The sequence below is a fragment of the Castanea sativa genome, chromosome 5 (genome assembly GCF_040712315.1).
Source record: "Castanea sativa cultivar Marrone di Chiusa Pesio chromosome 5, ASM4071231v1".
In the NCBI taxonomy this organism is placed as follows: domain Eukaryota; kingdom Viridiplantae; phylum Streptophyta; class Magnoliopsida; order Fagales; family Fagaceae; genus Castanea; species Castanea sativa.
Window position 1 is genome coordinate 60,150,459 of NC_134017.1, and position 23,503 is coordinate 60,173,961.

General features: G+C 34.5%; 1 pseudogene; it reads left to right on the top strand.

The window, feature by feature from the left end:
• Positions 1 to 350: 350 nt before the first annotated feature.
• On the top strand, positions 351 to 19,705 carry LOC142635539 (putative LRR receptor-like serine/threonine-protein kinase At1g56130; annotated as a pseudogene).
• The last annotated feature ends 3,798 nt before the right edge of the window (positions 19,706 to 23,503 follow it).

Sequence of the window (23,503 nt, forward strand, 5' to 3'; positions counted from 1 at the left end):
CATATAATCATATCAATGTAAAGTGAGGAATAAAAAAAACACAAAGATATGATGACCTAGGAAAACCAAACCGGTAAAAAACCTGGGGAGGATTTAACCTACCTATCCTCAAGGTAAACCTGAATCCACTATGAAAGAATCGAAGTTTGTACAATAGGATATTCCAACCAGTGTGAGCAACCTCAACATTAAAGATTCTCTTAAATTCCTCCATAGAAATAGCATTAAAGATAGTATTAATAGCTTTGCTATTGAAGGCGACTGCTTCTTTTTGAGAAGTTTGCCACTCACTCACAAGAGTAGTGGGCTTCTCCCATCTGTATTCAACGGAGTTCCAGACTTTCTCATAAATGGATTTCAAGAATGCTTTCATCCTGACTTTCCAGTAAACATAATTATTTCCATCAAAGTGAGGAGGAATAACAAGAGAGTGTCCATGTTCCATGACAACAGGGGTCAAGGATCTGCTCAGAGATCAAAAGATCTGCACACAAGAGCTACCCGCTCTGATACCACTTGTAGAGTTGTTTAGACCCCTTAAAACACAATTGGATTAACCTAGTTAACAAGCCAAGTTATTACTTAGTCCAAATTCGATGTCTTGGTTAACACAATCATATAATCATATCAATGTAAAGTGAGGAATAAAAAAAACACAAAGATATGATGACCTAGGAAAACCAAACCGGTAAAAAACCCGGGGAGGATTTAACCTACCTATCCTCAAGGTAAACCTGAATCCACTATGAAAGAACCGAAGTTTGTACAATAGCGACTTAGACCACTAACATCCTATTGCTACCTAACAATAGAAAACTTACTGACACGACATAAGCAAGCTCCGAGACCACGAACTCCTTTTTTCTTGGATTCTCCAGCAAGTACAAGCACTCCCGCTTGTGTATCTTTAAGCTCTTATGGCAGCAACTGAATAATCATCAAGCTCTTGAAGAAATCTCCTTCTTGATAATCCTAAGCTTGTGTGAAGGCAAGAACCTCTCAGATTTCACAAGAGATTCACACAAACAGTAATATGAGCAACCTCAAAAACGTGACTAGGGTTTGCCTTTTATACCTAGGGAAAAACATAAAACCCTACACGTCATATGGGCTTAGGGTTAAGTTGGAAATTCTGCAGAAAAATGTATGACTTTCGATCGGTCGAGTCTAATTCTCGATCGATCGAGTTAGGCAGAATTTCACAGTAACTTCTGCAGTTAACTCGATTCCAACTTTACATGAATGACATACTTTGAGCAAATTTAAAACAAGACTAAACACCTGTTTTGATCATGGTTTTTCAACAATACACATTAGAGTTCTAATACATTAGTTCCTAAGTACTTAGAACCTAACAATTCATATACCTATCCAACATTTTTTTGTACCAGATATTCAATCTAAACTCATTCACCTATGCACTAATAATCCAATGTTATTTTCTCTCATAGAGTTCTAAGAAATGAATTGATAATTGGAAGTATTCCATCTAATATTGGAGAATACAAAAGTTTACAATCACTGTAAGTTCCAATGGACAGTTCAACCTAAATGCTGACTGATAAAAGACTTCCCTCTGTTCCATCTGTTTATCTCGATTTTTTCCTTGATATTGTAGGGATTTGAGTTTTAACAACCTAACAGGTGAAATACCAAGTGTTTTGTTCAGTTCGCTTAAAGTCTTGTAAGGATGGCTTTGCCTTCTTGTTTTTCCTTTCTTCTTGCAACAGAAGGATTCAAAGTTACCAATTTAGGACCTCAACCCAACCTGTCCCTTTACCACCTAAGCAAGGGCTGACCACTTTGCCCCTATTGCTTGGAGATATTGATTTATGCCCTCTTTTGTTGTCATTGTGCACTTCTATTTTATCCATAATGGCCCCTCTCCCCCCTCCTTTTTTTTTTTTTTTTTAATATAAGTAAAAGAAATATATCTTTTGCTTTCTCTTACACTATATCAAAATGATTAGGTTTCTTGGAAACAATAGTCACTCTGGAACACTTCCTAGCCTAAAGAGCGAAGTACTTTTGACTGTGTAAATTCTCATAACATAATAATATGTCATCTTAATCTATTAATAATGGTTTCCATTTTAGTATCCTTTAACATCATTCATAATCATAAGTTCCAATGAGCATATAATATTGTCATTATAAACTATTAATGTTTACCCTATTAAGTCTGTCAATGTGATTTTGAAAGATAATACCTAATAGCCTAATCAAATATTTACCAGAATAAACCAATTTCTCAGCTTAATCACTTTTAATCCTAACTAACAATTCATCCTAATAAGTGATTAACCAATTTCCATTTGATACATATTCAAAAGCAATATAAAGTGCGAAATAATAAAGAAGCAAACTACACACAAACTCCAAGAAGTGTTTACGAAGAGGAAACCAAAGTCCCTGGCAAAAAACCTCTCCATGGCATCACTGCCAATTCTCCATTAGTGAATAATTGCAGTACAAATTCGCATAAAGACCCTTCAAGCCTAAACCTCCCCTAGTACTTGAGCTCTCCAAGTTTCAAGTAGCCATTGACTTTGTCAAGTCCTTTCTCCACCTAGTATTGGTAAGTCACCAAGACCTCTTGGATTTTGGTGTTTCTCCAAATAGTTTCTAGCACTAGTCAACTCTCTAACAATTAGGTAAGGAGTGGGTAGTAATGGTTAAAATCTTCTCTCTTGGATAAGGAAAATGATGAGAGGGAAGGAGAAGAGAGAATAAGATGTGTTTGGTTCTCTCTCTCTCTAATAGGAACTATGAAAGTTTCTCTCTAACTTTCTAAGGTATTTGTGTAGGAGAAAGATATATACATATTGGGAGTGAACTGGCCAAGGGATAAGACTGAAACAATGGTTATGTCCTCAGCTAACCACGGGTACCGGTTGGTCGCAAGTTGCAAATAACAAAGGCAGCTTCTTTTACTGCCATGAGTCCTTCTGCAGCAATAGTGACGAGGCTCAAGTACTTCTACCCAATTAAAAAAATATCCCCACAAATTACCAGAAAATTGAGCAGAAATTGCACTCAAATTTGGCACGGAATCAAGCCAACAAAACAAGCACTTAGCAGCTTTAACATTACTCTCTCTCTCCTTTTATTTATTTATTATTTAAATGTTTGAAGTTAATCTCTTGGGTATGTGTGTTTTTACATCTTAAGCAAATCTGTGTGTACTTTAGTATGCTTTAACATTATTCATTTTTACAGTTCAAAGGAATCTCTTTCTGTCTATGTATTTTTAACGTTTCAAGCAAATCTGTCTAATTGTAATCCAAAAACTAATTTCAGTTTTTCATGATGTGGAACAGTATTATGTGGCATGCTTTAAAACCTAAGAAATATTGGCCCGAAAAAAATTGCCAACTTGTTCATCTTGGACACCTGTTTGATATAGACATACTAGGGACATACTTGCATGCATGTCTGTGGTGTATCAAAAGGATTTTCTCTGACATGGTTAGGACACAAAGGACATGGTGAACATTTTTTTTTAGAAGGGCACCACTCAATCTTCTCTCTCCCTCTCTCACTTGATTTGCAACTCATGCAAATGTTTCTTTATAATCAATACCATACTTACGAGAAAAGCCCTTTGTTACAAGTTGAGCTTTATAGCTTTCAATAAAGACATCAATTTGAGTCTCGATCTTATCAATCCACTTGCATCCAACCTTCAAAATTCCTTGGAGGCAAGTCAACCAAGTCCATGTATGATTCCTAGACAGTGCATCAAGTTCCTCTGTCATAACTTTTTGCCAAAAAAATATCAGTTCAAGCCTCAAGATGGGAGTGAGACTCATACAAGGTAGCTAATGCATGAAAGCAATGCAAATCTCAAAGATTAGATGGAAACTGACGTACTTGAGTAGAGCCAAATAGTGCTGGAGGTGACGTGCTCATGGATACCTCATATGGTGTAGAATCATGGGACAGAGGTGGAGCTGAACGGACTGTATCAACAGGGGAAGACTCAACTTGAGGTTGCCTAGGGAAGAGGTCATAATCTCATTAAGAGGTACAGGGTAGTGTAAGATGTGGATCACTAGGGAAGAGTGCAAAGTAAGGAAATAGGGTGGAGAGAAAATCATAGCACCTGTAGCCTTTGTGTTCGATACCATATCCTAGGAAGCAATCAAATCTTGAATGAGGCGCTCAAGTTTTGTGCGTTCATGAGGTTGAAGGAAGACATAACAGAAAGCCAAAGATGTGAAGATGACCGTAGTCAAGGAGGTGAGCCATATAACCTTTCATAGAGGCTGAAGTTGCGAGTGATAGGTGAAGGGACACAGTTAATGCTATGGACTGTCATAAGGGTATTTTTGCTTCAGAATGGTGCAGCCACAGACGCATAGATGAGAGGAGCATGAAGATATCTAAGATATGACAGAATTTGCATTTGGCTTTCCCATTCAGCTGAGTGATGGAGGTGGTTTTTGTTGTTTCAATAGTAATTATTTCTTTTTGTCCTTGGTTTTGGTTTTGTTTAATTAATTACTTCCTTTCCTTTCTTTGCCTAACTTTCACATAAAATATATGAAATATACCTGAAAATATAACTAATTACTTGCAGTTATAATCATTTCAAGTCTGCATAAGAAATCATTCTTAAATTAAATTGCTCAAGGGGCAGGAAAAAAAAGAAAAGAAAAGAAGAAGCATTTTTTACTTTTTATGATATCTTCTAAATGTCATGAAATAAAGTGTCCAAAGCAGAAGGTTTTGCAATTGGCAAGTGACCAACGGATAATGCAGTCTAGTTGTTCTGTGGATTTCTTATTCTGAATATTTTATTATGCATAATGTGTCTGCTCAACATTTTCCATACTCCTTTGAGTGCAGAGATTTGTCCTACAATCAGCTATCTGGAATATTTCCATCATGGGTAACAGCATCCTCAAACTTATAACTGTACGTCTCTCAAGTAATAGTACTCTTTTCTTTCATCTCTTTTTCTAAATTTAACACCTAGATTTGAACACCAGGTGTTATTGACATGAACCTAACTGTTTTTAAAAAAAAAAAAAAAGTATATATAAAGTTGATGCCACATGAATGCAATTGAAGAATCAATTAATTTATTCCAACCTTAGTAATCTAAAGAAGATTAATATATACTGGTTAGAAATAAAATTATTACTATTCAAACTTGAAGTTGACTTCTTTCATTCTATAGGTTTCTACCTATACTAGCTTCTGGAACTGATGATTAAATAATTCGAAGAAAAAAGGGAAGAAAAAAAAAACTTATCTTGCTCCTTTAAAAGAAAAAAAAAAAAAGAATTAAAGAAACATCATGTCAACTAGATTAACATGCATGGTGGAAACTATATTAGGTATAGCCAGTCCTGCATAATTCTTTTTTTTTTTTTTTAATTTTATTTTAAGGTCATGTCAAAGGTCCATATATCTTTATGCCTCTTCTGTTACTTGGTTAACCCTTTTTCCTTGCTTATGAGAACCCTAAAAAATACCCTTCACTATTCCTTAGTGGTGTTAACTCTTGATTTTTTAACAAGCTGACTTCAGGAGCCAACAGCTTGTTTGTGAATATCTTCTGTACCAGTGTTTTAATTTATTATCCTGTGTCATCTCTAATAAATATCAGAGTGATAGTGATAAATGATCATTGGATAAAATTATGCAGGAATTTGGTGGCAAACAACTTCATATTTGACAGATCAAACATAAGGTGAGTAGTGGTTCCTCTCACCCTTTCTTAACAGACTAGTCCAAAAGTATGAATGAGAAGGAATGTGGTTACCAATTTCACATCTTTACTTGAACGAATTCCTTCAAGAAATTTTTTAATTTGGATAAGCAGTAGTTATTCCCTGTATTTGCAGTGTTTTTCCAGGACTGAATTGCCTCCAAAGAAATTTCCCATGCAATAGGAATTCTCCACTTTATAAGTTATTTCTTTCTTATACTTTGTTATGGGATATGACAAGGCACAGACTTTCATGATTGATTACGCCCCAACATTTTCACATTTGATGGTGGGATCGTATACGGATCCTGCTGATCAAAATAATCTACAAAGAATAGAATTGATATCTTTCCAAATTTTTTTGAATGTTGTGGAGCCAAATAACATTTGAACAATTAATAGTTTCAATTATAAGATAAAAAATTATGTTCATTTTTTTTAGGGAAAAAAAAGGAATAATCTAACTTATCCCTTCCCTCTTTAAGAGTGTTGGGTTAAGATAGCTTGACCCCAATTAATTAATTCAATTACCCAACTTGATTACTAAGGTCAAATTACATGAAAATCGTGGAGGCACTAACAAATCACCAAATAAAACTAAATGTAGCAAAAATTAAATAGACACGGTGATTTGTTGATAAATGGGAAAAACCTTTTGCAAGGCAAAAATCCCACCGAGTGATTTTAAGGTCACCACTCCCAAAAATTCACTAATCAACAATCGAGCAGTTACAATTGAACTCTTGCTCCAATACCCAATTGGGCTTGATCTTGTAGTAGTCTTCTTTCCCTTAATGCACAGATCTCCAATATGTGACTAGCCCTTTGCACGGATCCCAATATATGAATAACTCCAGCAACTTGAATGATTGTTGTTGCCTGCAAAGCTTTTCACTTCATCAACAATGAAGATTAGGAAGCACTTAGTTACAAAACCCTATGGTGTACAAACGTAGAAGCTTCTCACAAAGAAATAAAGCTCTTGGTCTCTATCTCCCTGCATGATGGCTCTTAAAATAAGTCTTATATATGTCTAGGGTTGTGAGAGAAGAAACCCTGAACAAATACATCAACATGGGCCAAAAATCAAATCTGGAAATTCTGAATTCGTAGAACTCGATAGATTGAGCTAGTGTTGAGCTTACCCAGTAAACCTTGATAGATGCCAACTGTCGAGCTATTTGTCGAGCTTCAATAAAATAACTTTTCTTCGCTTGTTTCTTGAATCAATCTTTATGTCTTTAATACAACAATTTGATATGTATCAAACCCAACTTAGAACTATCCAATTTACAGGTAAAGTGTGTTTTGACAAAGAATTAGCAAATTACATATAAAATATGATCTTAACAATCTCCCATTTTGGCAATCCGCGACAAAACCACATGCATAATTATGAGAGAAGTATAAAGCAACAATCTCCATAACTATTACAGAAATCAAAATTACATAAGCCTAACTAATACAATGAGCTCTTGAAAAACTTTGTAAGAAAAGAGATCATGGCATGAAAGACTTGCAACCTATCTTATCTGAAACACTTAAACAAGATTCATCAAGGCATCAAGTTTGAAACATAGACAAGTTATATAAAAGAAAAGAAATGTGTATTAAAGAGAGAAAAGAAACAACACATATAAGATAGAGGTGAAGAACCATACATCATCATATATATATATAGAAGCAGTACAACAATGTATGAAAAGGTCACAAGACCATGGTACATGTAATGAGAAAGATACATCAAAATCTCACTACATCTCTCAAAGCACTCTCCCCCTAATTAATCTATCTCCATGCTTGCTCTCCCCCTAACAACAAGACTACTCTCTCATATCAAAACTACTCCCTCTTTTTGTCATGAGTGACAAATGGTGAATCAATGAAAAATAGTCATCTCATCATCACTAGAAGAGCCAAAAGCATAATCACCATGTATGATGCTGTGTATGATTTTATGTATGATATTATGTATGACATTATGTATGACATTGTGTATGACTTAATATTGTGATTAATAAAGTTGTTTTATTATTATCTAAAATAATGGTAACTTGAATATTGAGACATTATCATATAGTCCATGAGATGCATAGTATGTGATTTATGTAATTTAGTCACAGAAGATATAAGTCACAAATTCTTTGTAAACTCAGAATTTATAGTTCGCAGTCGGTGATGAAATTAGGTATTTCATCTGCGAAGACTATAACGTATCAACTAAGATGATTTGTCTTGATCATGGAAGTGAAGACTTTTAGTTAATATGTTGTTATGTTTTAAGAGTTAAGAAATATTGAACTGGACCGCTTTGAGATTTATTATTCTGCTAACGACTGTCAAATGAATAATAAATCTCATGACTTCTATTTGCATAAACTCTTAATCCTGAGAGAATAATGGACCTGATTATGAGGTGTAGGTTGCTTTGATATATTAGAAGTGACATATAAAGTAACGGTCAAAACCTCAGTATGTTGGGTAGCCACATTTAATGTTAATGGAGCATATATTCTCAAGATGGAATTCATAATTTTTTAACGGAGATATAAAATATTCCCTTAAGATAAGTTTAATAGGTTTGGTTATTTAGAGTGTTAAGCTTAACCACTTTAGTAAAGAGTTACTAAAGTATATATTTATGAAATTAGGTTTCATAAATATATGATGAATAACTTAAAGGATTAAATCGGGTACTCAAAGATTAAGATGTAGTAATTTTCAAAGTGACAGACTATATTTATAACTTTGTATTACTACGAATATTTTATGAAGGGGTTGCATGTATAATAAAGTCTTGAGATATAATTTATTAATAAGGCCTAGAGTGCAATTATATTTATATAATGGTATCAAATATAATTAATGGTAACTTTGGACTTGTCAAGAGTTGACGGAAGAGCCCAAGGCCCATTGGAGCTAGTGTCTTGTCCCTTTTGGTCCTACTCTAAGTCATACACTAAAGCCCAATTGGAAAGACCCAATAGACCAACCCAATTAGATAATCAGTTAGTTATAAAAGGAGAAACATACAAAAAATTTTATGAAGAAAAAGAATTAGAGAGAGACATCATTATGAAATGGTGTGTATGTAAGAGTGAGACACTCTATCATTCTCCCTTGAAAATTGATTGAGAGACCACATATCTTGGGCGTAAAGTGGAATTGGAGTGAAGATTAAAAGTGTTCCCGAGTACTTCTAATATTTTGTCTTGAATTTCTATACACCAAGGTATACTATCTTGTTCTTAAATTCTGAAATTTACATAATACACGTTATCAATCATGAATGAAATAGATCCTTCTTTGTTGCTTTCGTTATGTGTTTTGTATGAGATACGTGGACCCTTAGCAAATTCAGTGGTGGAGAAATTTAGAGTATCTCCCTATACCATGGCCTTCTCACAGAAGAGTAAGGCCAACTCGTCACGAGAGATGGTACGTAGAGGGTGACTAGGATAGTCTGGACGAGCTACCTTAGGAACACATAGTATATTAGCAAGAAAGTCTAGAGTAACTACAATACGCATACTTCTGAATACCATAGTAAACCGAGAAACAGAGGTATTAATGGCATGCATATTGGAGTAGAACTCTTGTAGGAGCACACCGGGACACCTTACAGGTTTCTCACATAAAGATTCCCAACCCTGAGAGCTAAACACACTGGGTAAAGGAGCATTAAGAAAATCAGACAGAATAACCTGGCATTTCGAATGAATCACTTGGTCAATGAAGTTCTTGTAAAAGTCTTTTTGAGCATCCTCATTACGGAACCTCACACTAACGGGAACAAAGGGAAGAGAAGGAGATGAAGAACCACGGCGTTTGATCGGGTTCTTGGAAGGGACAAACTTTTTAGGTGCCATTTAGTTAGAAAACTAAGGGAGAAGAGATAGAGAGCAACCACAGCACAAAGAAAAAAAAATTTCAAGAAAGAAAGGAAAGAAGGAAAAAATAATGCATGGTAATGCATGTACATGTTATGTGCAAACCAAAAGCATCATGGGTAAAAACCCAATCCAAACTACAACACACACAAAGATTAATCAAGCACACAATCCTAGAATGGATAAAATGACTAAGAATGCAATGCATGAGCGTGTGATAACAAACAGCAAAACCGAACCCAAAAATTTCACAAAAAACTCAAAAAACCCCCCAAAAATTTCCCAAAATAAGAAAACCTAGGTCAAAATAATTGAAATGCATGACTTATTAGAAAAAGAAGAGATTTAGAACACTTACAAGAATTTTAAAGCCTAATCTAGGCAGAAAACTTAAGGGAAAAATGGATTTTTGAGAAAAAAGGAGGTTTGGATCGAGAGAGAAGAGTAAAGATCGAAGTATTTGAGTGAAAACAAAACTGGGTCGAACCTAATATATATATAGAAACAGGCACCTTGATAGATCGATAATGTATTGAGGAGGTGTTGAGAATAAAAGCTCGATAGATTGAAGAGGTATCGAGGAGGTATTGATCGCAAAACTAGCTCAATAGATTGAAGAGGTGTCGAGCTACCTATCGAGCTATTTGTCAAGAGGTGTCGAGAAAACCAAGAAATTCTCAATAGATCTAGGAGGTATCGAATAGCTATCGAGCTTTTATTGAGAATCCAGAAAAAAAGATTTTCAAGGAGGAAAAACAACTTGAGATGAATGCAATCAAGAGAGATACCAAGCCAAGCAACAAAAAAGCATTTTAAGCACTCAAACACATCAACAACTCAAGATGTAAAGCACCTAGATCAAAACACACACTAGACTAGTCTAACCAATTTTTATTTTCAAAAACAAGTTAAGACAGTTTAGCAAGCTTATACTACTACATGTATTCTCTGTGATGACCAAATTACATTGTACCTGTACAATAGTATCAAGAGTAGCAAAGAGTATGCGTGTTGTGTGTAAAACTTTTGCAAGAAGCTTAAGTGTCTCATTATATGAAGAGTAATGATATAAGAGAATCAAATGCATCCACACACAATCATAACTGTTTGATGGGGACCATCACCTTAAGGTACATCATATAACTCTCACATCTCTTAGAAACACGCTTGCAACCATATCTAAAAGCATTTTGATTCTTTTTTCTTTTCATGTTCTTTGCATATTTTTCCTTTAAAACAAAAAATGACATAACATGCATGGGTATATAAGAGAGAAAAGAATTACCCAATTATGTAAGCCAAACATCTTGTTTTTACTGTACAAGTGCTACACCTCACCGAGCACAGCTTTTATGAATTGTACACAGATGTTTTATGATTGATGAGTTTAAGTGGTGAGATGGTTACTCATGCCTTTCTCTTAGGATTTTATAGTCCTTCTAGTCAAAAAGAGTGATAAAGATGTGAATGATAAGAAATTAACCAAATCATGCAAATCACTTAAACGAGCCATAATGCTCACATTGCTTAGATGTGAATGATATGAAATTTGTATTTTTCAGGTTTTCCCTTCTTTTTTTTAATTAATAAAAAAATTAAACAAAACAACAAACAAATACAAGGAAACATCAAAAACTAGACTAACTCAAAACACAAAAAACAACCATGCATGAGAACAAGAAGGTAGCAGAATAACTTGGAATCTTTTTCCTTTCAAACAGGAGGTTTGGATGCATTAGCTTTCTTTTGCATAAACCTTTGTTCAGATGAATAGGGAGGAGGGTTGAAACCATTAAAGTTTGAGAGTAACATGATAGCCATGAGAAGTTCTCCGAGAGGGGCCAAAGAGAGTTGGAGTTGATTTTGGCTTCCAAAAGATGACACACTATTGCTTTATTCAGTGGCTAGCCACTTATAGCAATTTGGACGGTGTGCCCTAATGCTCCATAGTAATGGCAGAAATGTGGCTTCTTCAGTTGAGACTTCTTGCTAGTAGAGCAATGATTATTTTGCTTAGTCTTTTTCTTTACGACCTTAGGGGGCGCTCCTAGAATGAATTCTTCCTTATCAAGTTTACCCTTCCTCACATTTTCAATTTTAGAATCAATTTCCTTAGAGTTATTATTAGTAGCAGGAGGGACAAAAATGACTCTATTTAAAGCATTAGAAGAGGTACTACAAGAAGAGAAAGAATGATCATACCTGAGACCTGTTTTGTCAGATGCAGTTTTCTAGAAGTTGATTATTTCATCGAGCTTAGCACTTGAAGTCCTTTCCAATTGTGCTCTCACTTGAAACAATTTTGCATCTAGTTTCTTGGTCTTTTCAGCCAGGAAGTTGTTTTCAAACCGTGGTGCTCCAGTGGTTTAATTGGCTTCATTAACTTTGGTGGAGAGTCCTCTCATTCCAACTCCCTTCACTTAGCTTCTTTGTAGCTAACCTGTAAAGCTTTTCATGTTTCTCAGAAACCTTGTACAGCTTTAAGTAGGCAGTATGGATGTCATCTTGGTCGTCCATTTTCTCAAACTTGGACTCTATCAACTCTTCTTCCTCATCATCCAACTCTTTTGCTTCCTTGGGAGAATCAATGGTTGCTGTGAAGGCGCTCACTATTCCATCTTGATCACTATCATCAGAATCTGCCTCTAGTTCTATATCACTTAGAGTGGCAACATGAGCTTTGCTCTTACCAATGGATTTGAGATATGTGGGACATTCTTGCTTCATGTGTCTATACTCTTGACACCCATAGCACTTTGGCCTAGCAGGAACACTATTGCTTTGTCCATCATCTTTGAATTCTCTCTTGCCTTTGTCTTGGTCTTTGAGCTAAAAAAATCTAGATTGTTTGCAATCCTTGTCATTTGCCTTGACATTCGCATTCTTGATGAACTTCTTGAATTGTTTGGTATTGTATGATTTGAACTTAGTGTCCTCATCTTTTGACAATTTATCTTTTTTATTATTCTTGACCTTCAAGGCCTTGTTCTTGCTTTTGCTACCTTTTCCAAACCTTACTAAACCTAGTTCATAGGTTTGCAGATTCCCAATCATTTCTGTCAAAGGAATAAAGTCAAGATCCTTTGATTCTTCTATGGCAATGATCTTAGCATGAAATCTCTCTAGAAGAGATCTTAGGATCTTTCTTACAATCTTAGGCTTTGGAATCTGTTCTCCTGGATTAATTCACTATGTCCTTAAGCTTGACATAGAATTCATCAAATGACTTATCATCGTCCATCCTTATTTCCTTAAAACTAGTAATAAGCCTTTGGAGTTTATAATTTTTAACAGCTTTTGTGCCTTCATAAGTATTCTAAAGAATAGTCCATGCTTCTTTTGCAATTTCAGTTGAGGAGATTTTCTTGAATTCCTCATTTGTCGCAGTGCTGAATAAGGCATTCAATGCTCTACTATTAAATTTTGTAGCTTTGATCTTAGTGTCATCCCATAATGTAGATGGATCTATAGTTTTGGTCGAAGCAACATCAACTGCTAGCTAGACCTTCTCATTTAAAGACTGCAAAAAGGCTCTCATGCGTACTTTTCAGTATACATATTTAGTATCATCAAATAAATGAGGAATAATCAGGGATTGCCCACAATCCATAACAGCAAGGGTCAATGAATCACATAGCAAAGATTAAAACCTAATCAGAGTGTGTCCGCTCTGATAGCACTTGTTGGGTTAAGATATAGCTTAACCTCGATTGATTAATTCAATTACCCTAGTTGACTAATTAGGTCAAACTACATGCAAATCGTGGAGGCATCAACAAATCACCAAATTAAATTAAATGCAGTGGAAATTAAATAGACATAGTGATTTGTTGAAAAATGAGGAAAATCTCTCATAAGGCAAAAACCGCACCGGGTGATTTTAATGTCACCACTCTCAAGAATTCACTAATCAACAATCAAGCGGTTACAAGTATAATGAATCTTACCACTACCCTGGCCTATCCCAAAATACCAACCTATAGTTGAACCCTTGCTCCAATACCTAATTGGACCTAATTTGCCTTCTTTCTCTTGGTGCACAGATCTCCAATATGTGACTAACTCTTTGCACGGATTCCAGTACATGACTAACTCCAACAACTTGAATGATTGTTTTTTGCTACAAAGTTCTTCACTTCATCAACAATGAAGATTAGGAAGCACTCGGTTACAAAACCCTATGGCATACAAACGCAGTAGCTTCTCACAAAAAAAATGAAGCTTTTGGTCTTTGTCTCCTTGTATGATGGCTCTTAAAATAGGTCTTATATATGTCTTGGGTTGTGAGAGAAGAAACCCTAAACAAATTCAACAACATGAGCCGAAATTCGGATCTAGAAATTCTGAAGTCATAAAGCTCGATAGATTGAGCTAGTGTCGAGCTTGCCTAGTAAATCTTGATAGATGCCATCTGTCAAGCTATCTGTCGGGTTTTAATAAAATAGCTTTTCTTCACTCTTTTCTTGGATCAATCTTTATGTCTTTAATACAACCACTTGATATGTATCAAACCCAACTTAGATCTACCCAATTTACAAGTAAAATGCTTTTTGATAAAGGATTAGCCAATTACATATTGGGTCCGTTTGGATACAGCTGAAAACTGAAAATACTATAGCCAAATAATTTTTTAATGTGTGAATAGTACTGTGGGTCTCGTGAACAGTACATAAACATTGCGTGAATAGTAAAAAAACTGACAGATAGGACATCACTTCTCAGTAAAAAAAAAGAAAACGCGGACGCCAAGACGCAGCGGCTATCCAAACATTACCATAAAATTTGACATTATCAAGTTTGTCATGAATTTTTACAAAACCTAACATTATTATTGCAGAAAGTGGGTAGTTTGTCATGAGTTATTTCTTTAATTACTTAATGATTTAAGTTAATATCAAGTTATGTAAAATAGCAATGCAACTATGCATGTACTTTGCTGGAAAAGCCAGAAATTTTACCAACTATATCTCTTATGGAACCAACTCTATGATGGACAGAGCAAGCCTCTTATTTTATACATGTGTGTTTGTATTAGAACCCGTACACACAGCAAGTTTTTGCTTGCTGTAAGTATTTGTTTTAATATGATGAATTGAATGGCTTTTTATAGGGCCTACTTTATTACTTTCAATTATACTTGGAAATGAAAAGTAAAATATATTGCATTGGCATGTAACTTCAACATAATGACACCCTTCCAACCTCCAATCAACCTGATTATATTTATTCTGAACAGATAGTTGTATTAGCTTCGTTTGGGACAACATCAGCAAGTGAAATTGATTGAATTTATATAATATAAAAGCTTCGGTGTGAATGTTTTATTTTGAAGTTTTATTAATTATCTATAATGATGAGGGCAATCATAATGATTCTACAGATGCAAACTTCTCAATCAAGTGTGGTGGCCAAGAGATGACTGCTGAGGGTATAGTGTACGAGGCTGAAAAGGATGAGAGAAATATTCAAAGTTACGTTGAAATCACTTTGGCACAAGTCATTGCAACTGGTTTTGATTATCGAACTTTACCAGACTTCAAGGATGTCCCCAGGATCACTTAGATACTATGGCCTAGGTCTTGATAATGGTCTTTATAATGTAACCCTGTTTTTTGCGGAAACTGGTTTTGATTATCGAAGCTCTCAAACTTGGAAGAGTCTAGGGAGGCGTGTATTTAATATCTACATTCAGGTAACTCTAGATTGCTTTAGAGAAAAAGTATATTCCATTCTTTGACTAAAGGTCATTACCTCCTCCTGTAGAGTTTCTATAATACAATTTCTATTTATTTGCATAGTGTTCCATTTTAATTCATTCAATAATAATTATAACATTCTCCAATAATTTCTTTTCTAGGGTCGTTGAGAATTGAAGGACTTTGACATATCAAAGGAAGCAGGTGGGGTGGAGAGTGCAATTCCGAAGAATTTTACCGCTAATGTGTCAGAGAATTATCTTGAAATTCATCTATTTTGGGCTGGTAAGGGAACCTGTTGCATACCTGTACAAGGTTATTATGGGCCACTAATTTCAGCCATTCATGTTGTTTCAGGTAATGTATATGATATGATTTATGAATTGATTTGTGATGTTTTAAACCTGATTATATACTGCTAATTACTACTGATAAATAATTGCTCAGATTTTGTATCTAATGTTCCTGGGATTCCACCAAGCAGTCGAGGAAAGAAAAGCAGGTTGGGTTTGATTGTAGGAATTGCAGTCCCTGTTGGAGTCGTGAGCGTGATTTTGATATTTGCATTTATTTACATGAAGCAAAAATCACATCAGTATTATGAGGAAGGTAAGAACATAACAGCAGTTGTGTAGGTACTGGTGAAATACAGCCTAAGAAACACTAATGGACTCTGTACCACTCACTTTTGACTAAAATTCAAGTTACTCTCTGACATTTGAAAAGGCTAAATCCTAGAATAGGTGTTGGAAAAGTATCAGTACTATTATTGCTTAGATAATGACATGGATCCTTTTCGTGAAATGGAATAAGGGTCTGGACTAAATAGTTTTGGCAGGTCATATTATATCAGACAGGCTCAAGATTTCTGCATAATTCATATCTTTAAATTGAAATTTCTATGTTACCGACACCAGTACCCAAAAAAAAAAAAAAAAACAGATCTTCAAAATATATAACTATAACAATAATGAAGAGTTTAAATCAGTTATCTAGACCCTCTCTTGCTTGAATGTGCAGAGCTTCTTGGAATAGGCCTCCGACCAAACACTTTCAGTTATGCTGAGCTGAGAAGTGCGACTGATGACTTCAACCCTTCAAATAAGTTAGGGGGGGGGGGGGGGGGGGTTGGGCCTGTTTTCAGGGTAAAGTACATTATTGTATGTAATGGTGGATAGTTAATTAAGTTCAATGACAAAATTAAGTCAGCAAAATCTACAACTAAATGGTACTAAAAACAACTAAAATATACTTTTAGAAAGTAATTACATTTAAAATAATATATTAATGCTTCCATAGGCTTAAAAAGTGGGAGATTTGTGCACTAGGTAGGGCCTTTTTCATTAAAATTGTTTTTAAGTGTTTATCTTAAACATTTTTGCTAAAGTCAGTAATAAAGTTTTGCCATGGTATTTATCAGGGTTCATTAAAAAAAATAAAGGAGTAGTGCAACATTCAAGGGAACATACCAGCATTCCTATTGTTGAACCAAGAAAACCCTGAATTTCACTTTTCATGTCACTGATTTATACAACTTCACAGGGCACACTAGCCGATGGGAGGATTGTAGCCGTGAAGCAATTATCTGTAGCATCTCACCAAGGGAGGGGTCAATTCATTACTGAAATTTTTACCATATCGGTTGTGCAACATCGCAATCTTGTGAAATTATATGGATGCTGCATTGAGGGAGATAGGCACCTTCTTGTTTATGAATATCTTGAAAACGGAAGCCTTGATCAGGCACTATTTGGTAGGGGACCATATTTTATGCTCATACCATTCCTTTCGGTTGTTATAAAAATTTTATGAGAGAGTGATTGAATATAGATTAAGACACGAAAAAAAAAATATTGGAGAACCACTTTGTTTTTATGCCAGGTTGGTTTACTATGTAAGCTATTTTCTTAGTTAGACTTCCAATGGAAAAGTATAGAGAAATCAGTAAAGATTCCTGTATGGTTCTTATTGACTTAGTGAAATCATATGATAGGTTACTTAAAGTGGTTATGTGGTTTGTTTTAGGGGAAAAATAGTTACTTTATTGTATATTAAGTTGATTAAGAATATGTTTGACAAAGTTGTAACTAGTATGAGAATAAGAAAAGCAATCACAAGTAAGCTTCTTATCACTATAGGTTTGCATCAAGGATCAACATTAAATCTGTCTCTTTGTGTTGGCTACAGATGAGTTCACTAGATCAATTCAACATGAAGTCCTCTGATTTATGCTTTGGCGAATGGTATAGTTTTAGTTGATGAACTAAATGTGGGGTCAATATCAAATAGAAATTTAAAGAGATGTTTTAGAATATAAAGGATTTCAACTAAGTAAAACTGAAGTAAAATACATAAAATGTTAGCTTCATACCAATATAAATAAAGATCAAGAGTTGTAAAACTTGAGGGTAAAGAGATACCAAATAGTTGGTGCTTTTTATTTATTAGATCAAAAATTCAGAAAGATGCAGAGTTTGAAGATGATGTGAATCATAAGATATATGAGAGCAAGGTGAAGGAAGTAGAGAAGTGCACGCATTAGGAAAATTGTGTGATCGTAGAGTTCTTATAAAGGAAAATTTTTATTAAATTTTTCTTATACAAACTATGATCCATGATACTAAATGTTAGGATCTTAAGAAATAACATGTTCATAAATTTATTATAGCTTAAATGAGAATATTAAGGTGGATAACTGGAAATACAAAGAAAAATGGTATTCAAAATGAAGAAATTTACTTAAAAGATAGGAAAACAATTGATGAAAAGATGAGAGGGAGTCACTTGAAATGGTTTGGTTATGTGTAGAGGAATGTGATTAATATTCTCATTGACAGTAGTAGTAAAAGAACCATGTCAATTAAGGAAGCAACAAAAAGTATGATTTTGGATAAGATAAAAGGGCAGAAAAGATTACATGTATATGATCTTGATTAATTTGTGGGAGATTCATAACCAACCCCCAAGTTTTGGGAGTAAGGTGGTATTGTTGTTATATTATTAAGCATTGTCAATTATGTTTTGGTCCGTTCCCAAATATTTTGCAGTAGCCCAAATCTCCTATGAAAATATGTTTTTTTGCCCCAAGACATAATCTGATTTTTCCACTCTCTGATAATGTCTATATTGGGAAGTTTTGTATTATTGCAATCAAATAACTCCTGAATCAGACATTTGATTGATTACTATTAAATCTAATTGGATGGGAGCCACTACTAATGCAGGTAAAAGTAAGTTGTGTCTTGATTGGCCTACTCGCTGCAGTGTTTGCTTGGGAACTGCAAGAGGACTTGCTTATCTCCATGAAGGGTCAAGGCCAAGGATTGTACATCGAGATGTGAAGGCTAGCAATATTTTGATTGATCGAGAACTATGCCCGAAAATATCAGACTTTGGATTGGCAAAGCTTTATGATGACACTAAAACCCATATCAGTACCCGAGTTGCAGGGACCATGTAAACTCCTTATCCACTTTCTCAAAGCCATTTTGTCTTTAATAGCCTTTTTATATTGTATAAAGGTGCATAAGATATAGATCTTTATATAAATACCTTAAAATTAATCAATAATTATTAGATTCATTAGAAGAATGATTAACTATTACAAACTTCACCTCAAAAAAAAAAAAAAAAAAGAAAACTATTACAAACTTAAGGATGCTATTGGAAAGTGTTTTTTTTTTTTTTTCATTACTGATAATTATGTCATCTATGAAAATTGAACCTGATTAGATACACTGATGGTTTTGATAAACTCTTATTTTAATTTTAAAACTTGTAGAGGCTATTTGGCACCAGAATATGCAATGCGTAGGCACCTGACTGAAAAGGCTGATGTTTTTGGTTTTGGTGTTGTTGCTTTGGAGATCCTCAGTGGGAGACTAAACTTGGACAATAGTTTGGACAAAGAAAAAATTTATCTCCTTGAATAGGTATGGGAAAGGAATTTTTTTTCTCTTTATCCATTTCTTAAAGTATTGTTTTTGAAAAGAAAGTTCTTATTTACTCTCCTTGTCATGAATCACTAGGCATGGAATCTACATGAAAATAACCAGATTTTAAGGCTAGTAGATCCCACATTATTAGAATTTGATGAAAATGAAGCTGCTCAAGTGATAGCAGTGTCTTTGTTGTGCACACAGGCGTCACCAAACATGTGGCCACCAATGTCCCGTGTTGTGGGCATGCTTGCAGGAGATATTGAGATAGGCATTGTTACATCAAAGCCAAATTATTTAACTGATTGGAACTTCAAAGATATAACAAGCAGCTTTTTGAGTGAAGAAGATAAAAAGCATCATGGGGATAACACCGATCTTAGCCAACTTGGTGATCCATTGCCTTCTCCTATAAATGTTACTGAAACCATGCTTGGTGGCATAATTGGAGATGGAAGGTGAAAACATCTGTCTTTGTTGCAGTCACTCAGTAACACTGCCTTTGCTATCTAAGGCACTTCAAATTCAAACTCTTTATACTTGACTAGCTTTCACCTTTTGCAAATGATAATATGTGATGTCATGTGTTTAAATACTAAGATATTTGTCTTGTCTTGTATCATGATTTCAACCAAAATGAAAATTTTCTTCTTTAGGAGCCTATAGCTTCATAATATCGATGTGAAATCATATGCTTGACCACAATTTATTTACTATCAGAACTTTATTTTGACATTTCTAGTCTTTTTCACTATTTATCCCATAGATGAAATGGCATATACGGAGAATGAATGCGGCAAAAATATGAGAATTCACAGGATTGGTGAGTTATGCACATAGGCAACACAAAATAGCCTTGTATGATTAAAGTGGATTAGACTTTAGACCCTCCCACCAACATTAAATGAAGGACTACATCAATCTTACATTTCTCACTTACTCACTCAATAGGACTGTGAGCTATACAGGCAAATAAATAGGCAAGATATCTTTGAGGTAATTGCTCGTTTGGTATGTAGAATGGGCAGTGCAATACTTGATAGTTTGGATACCAGACTGAGGATTGACCCCATTTTTCGTTTGGTGATGAGTGTGTGGGTACCTTCCTTGCGTGTGCATTTTGCATGTGTTAGGTAATTGACAGTGCATGGACTGTAAATTAAGTGAATAGAATCACCACCACTCTGTGATTGGTCACTTATGTACATATAATTGATTTTAACCTTAAACTTAAATTGTGAGGATACTAAGGTAAGCTTTGATAAAATCATGTATTAAATAAAGAATTCAAATTACAAAATCAATGATTTGGTTATGCGTGGGTAAGGTATTTGGCACCTTAGAGATTTTGGTGCCCATTAAAACGTGGTACTTAATTTTAAGTTTTTAACTATCTTTTGGAATTTTTTTATTTTTTTTTCAATCTCATCTGAAAATGTTAACATGCTAACAAATGGAGGCAATAGTAGTAATAGTAGTAGTAATAGTGGGGGCCTCTTTTTCCTGGACCTTTGATTTTTGGATTCTCTTCAAAAGTATGCATCATCGCTCAAGATTGTCCCATCGCTCCAATTCACCAAAGAAGAAAGCCCTAGAAATTCAAAATGGTCGTTTGGTTTTAAATTGAATTGAAATGAAAGCTTAGGTTTTTATTTGTTGCAATTAATTAGGAGGCAATTATGGCTATTAAAACCACATTTCAAACTGCCCTCCCCAAGAGTTGAGCTTAAACACGCATGATCATAATTGTCAAAACTTGAATCGTTTTATGAATTGATTTTTTTATTTTATTTTTTGCATTATATATCATATCATATTATGTATCTTAAGATTCTAAAACCTCTAATAAAATTATAAAAAATAATAGGTATATTCATTATAAGTTCGGAATATACATAATTAATGATCAATTTAATTATTAATTATGTAATAATATTTAACAAAACTTACTAAATAAATCAAATTATTATCTTTAAAATATACACATTCAAAATTATTAAACTTAGAAGTGATAATATATGATGGACAAAGTTTAGTTACAAAATTGGTTTAGCTCAAGTCTACAACCTTTATAAAAGACATTATTACATATTTAAAAATCTAACGGTTGAATTGCTTGTTTTTTATGTTCTTAATACACATGTCAAATTTTATGTCAATAACAAACCCCTTGTCACACTCAAATCCATATCACGTTTACATGTTAACTCATGAATGGTATATAAGCTGACAAAACATTCTCAAGTACCTATGATGGACCATAGGTACTTGGTTTTGCCACATGAATCTTGTTCACGTGGAATACTAATCACGTTAAATTTAATTTAGGTTGTGAAAAGAAAAACCACATCCCATGAACATGTGTTGATCAACTTAAAAATTCATTTAGGAGTACCGCTATGTTCCCAATCAACATAAAACCCACTAACTGCGGCAACATCAATGGAAAATAAGGAAGCTGCGCTTAGGCTTTGCCATACCAAACCATAGTCCAACAAAAACCACAATCTTAGAACAAAAATGGGCATATCTCAGATTTTGAAATATAGTATGCAACCTAAAGAACAAAACCTGCTTAAATTATAACCATGCATCCATAAACTGAATGCCAATGCAAGTGGATTGCATGATGTCCAAAGCTTGAAAGGTTGCGCATGAGCAGTGCCTTTAGAGAAATTGGGATCCTCAAATCTAGATCGCCAATCAGGTCCAATTACAAAATAGATATATAAAACATCATACAACAGAAGAAATTAAAAGTCATCCTTAGGTACACATCCAATTCATATTGATCTATAACAGATACTCGAACTTAAAAACGTTTACAATGCAAGATTAATTCAAAATATCGGTAAGAATCTGCAAATCATGATGTCAAGATTATAACCATGTCTAGTGAAGCATATTATGAGTAAAAGACCATTCTTGGGCACAGCCTCATTGAATTCTATGTTTATACTTTACTCAGGGATGTATATTCTATAAATTTATCTCTGGTAAATGAAAAATGAAACAACAAACTGTCTACAGTGGCAGATACTCAAATAAAGAACAGAAGGCAAAAGCCAGAGGCCTACATTCCCTTTCCAGTTGACATGCTTCTTCAAATCAAAGTAAACGGCTGCCTAGCTGATCCAGATAACGAACTAGCTGCCTATCAACCATTTAAGATGCTATTCAGTATTCAATATAATCATTAAGCCATAATCCAACAAAAGTGATTTTTTTTTATTGCCAATTACACAGCATCCCATTAGTTGACCTCACCCTCCACCTTTACTTAACTCAATTAATTCAACATCAGAATATAGAAGAATTTCAATACAAATGGCATATACAACTGAGGATGGGGCAGCATCATTTGAATTTGGTTCAACTACATGAAACACTTAAAAAAACAGAAGTCAAACAATGTGAAAAGAGGCCAAAACTGGAACAAGCTATTTAATTGTACAATTCATAGAGAGAACTTCTTTTGACAATAATATAAATGGAAGTAAATATGGCACTCACCCAAAAAAGAAAGAAATTAATAATTGCAAGAGAAAATAAAAGTCAAATGCTCAACAGGGTCACAAAGCTCATCAGGATCAGCCAATGAGTGTCCTCTAAACCTATGTCTCAAATTCTGCCAATGTCCACCGTTCTCTCCTATCCCTTCCAATTGCCTCTGCCACCTCCCTACCCTTCAAAATATTTCATACCATCAACAGGAACACTTAACATCCTTAATGCAGACCTGTTGCCACTAGAACCTTTCACCAATTAACACTAACCCACCAAGCAAAATGTGCTCCTCTGACATCAAACAACCATGGTCTCAACAACACCCAGTGCCCAAAGTGTGAGCTCACATATCACAGCAGAGGCAGGTACCCATTGCTCATTTATGTCATGTTATGTGCTGATCACACAATCTTCCATCTTTAAAAAACTAGATATACCAGGTTAACACAGCCTCTTCACCACTTCCTCATTGGAGAGGAGAAGGAAACCAAACATATTTCCTCTGCGACACATCTGGGTGCACACATCATAAACAGCCCTGCCAAGTACCATGTCCACATAGAGCTCCAATCCTTCCTCTTTTGTGATCATTTCAACACAAAATTAGCAAAAACAGAAAACTGAAACTTTATTTGTCTCACCAGAAAACATTTAAAAGGTAATTTTCCAATAATCCCCAACAAAAGAGAATGACTAATATGTGAAGTCTATTTACTTATTAAAGCTAATAATATGAAATATCATAAAAATTTC